Below are 1784 nucleotides of genomic sequence, written 5' to 3'. Positions count from 1 at the left end.
TGCTCCACCTGCGCTCCTGCACGTCTGGTGTTCTGTGCGCACTCCCCAGGCTCGCACCCGCTCCTCCTCAGGGCTGGTCCTCATTCATGTCTCTGGAGGCAGCCTTCGGGTGCGGTCCAGAAGGCCCAGTCGCTGCACTCTCCTTGGGCACCATCTGGCATCTTGGTTCACTCCTCACTGATTCCACTTAGGCCAGCAACACTGGCTGCAATTCCATGGAGGGCCCAGACCCCTGAAAAATGAGGGTGAGTCCTTGTCCCTGTGTCATTAATTCTCCCATGACTGAGGCCTTTCCCCAAGGGTGGGTGCAGGGCCAGGGTGACTGATTGCACCTGCTCGGCCTCTCAAGGACTTTGGCCAGTAGGACGTGTTGACAGCGTTTCCCAAGTGAAATGCAGAGTGGAGATTAATGACCCCTGAGCTGTGGGCTCTGGGTGTGCAAGGCCTGAGCACAGCCGGGTGCCAGGACCTGCTGGGCCTGGGGACCTCCCACCCCCCCTGCTCCACCCAGCCCCTTCAATGAGCAGAGCTGAGGTTCTTTGCCTTTGACCAGGTTCCCAGGATCTCCCAGAAATGGTTCCCTTAGCTACATGCCTGAAACCTCAAACACAAATAATTTTCAATTTGCCTGGGAGTTTTCAATAGCACAATCCAATGTTAAATAATAGATTAGATGCCTCAGGGAGAGAAACAGGATTTAAGAAGAAGAAATAAATAAAAGGAAAAGTAACATTCAGCACATGGGTTTGGAGAGTAAGAATGTAGCCTTCCCTCCTGGCCCAGATTCACCCACCCTGATCCATCCTACCCAAGTGGGTTCTCTTCTCTGGGTCTGCAGGGATTGCCATTCATACACCTCAATCTCCCCAAGAGTAGGCTCCAGACGTCGGCAGCCCCGGGCTCATCTCCAGCCATTGCTGGCCAGTGACTGACTCCATTCACCACACCCCTGCTCCCAGGCCCTGCACCCCAAGGAGAGGCCTGACTTGTAGCCCTGACAACTGCCACCCACCCAGTGAGACAGGGTGAGCCAGACACCCAAGCAGATATAGATAGACAGATGCAGACTGTCCCCGGCAACACTCAGGTAGCCACAGGCTGGTCTAGGTGACAGGCAGATACAGGCAGGCAGCTGGCACCATCTGATGCAGCAGGGTGCAGACACAGGTACAGGATGATGGTGTCTCCAGACCCCACAGGAGGCTGAAGGGGTATGGGACATGACTTGTCTACAAGCCCTGGAACCGAGGTCATCTCTGTCCAGTCACCTTTCCCTCTGTGCATCCTGGCCACCCCCTCTTCTGGCCACAGTCTGCCCTTGTTGCCACAGGAAACTGCACTATCTCCCAGGTCACGGATTCCCAACTCCCACCTCCTTTCTTCCACAGACCCCACCACCTTCTCTCTGCCCATCAGCCCTTTCTGTCCTTATGCCCCTCCTTATCCAGCCTGGACCCCTTGGGCTGTGATTCTCTGTCCTCTTCCCTCCTGCGTTCCACATGCCTGAGAGGAGCCCAGCCCTGACCTTCTCCTTGCTTCACGCAACAGCTGGACGGCACATTGGTGTCCCTCACATGGGCACTTACAATGCCTGGAAACATCCTTGTTTCCCTGGAGAGCTTGTCTTCCCTCTGCCCCGGGTGACTGTTATCCTTTATCTGCTATCACAAAGCCTCCCAGCCTGCTGGAGCTCCAGGAAGATAGTAAGTCCATTATGAGGTAAGAGCATGGACGGATGCAGGGAACAAACTGCCAGGCTGTGAATCCTGGAACATCCCCTTAAG

The sequence above is a fragment of the Galeopterus variegatus genome, unplaced genomic scaffold (assembly GCF_000696425.1).
Source record: "Galeopterus variegatus unplaced genomic scaffold, G_variegatus-3.0.2 Scaffold25037, whole genome shotgun sequence".
Lineage (NCBI taxonomy): Eukaryota > Metazoa > Chordata > Mammalia > Dermoptera > Cynocephalidae > Galeopterus > Galeopterus variegatus.
This window is presented reverse-complemented; position numbering follows the sequence as displayed.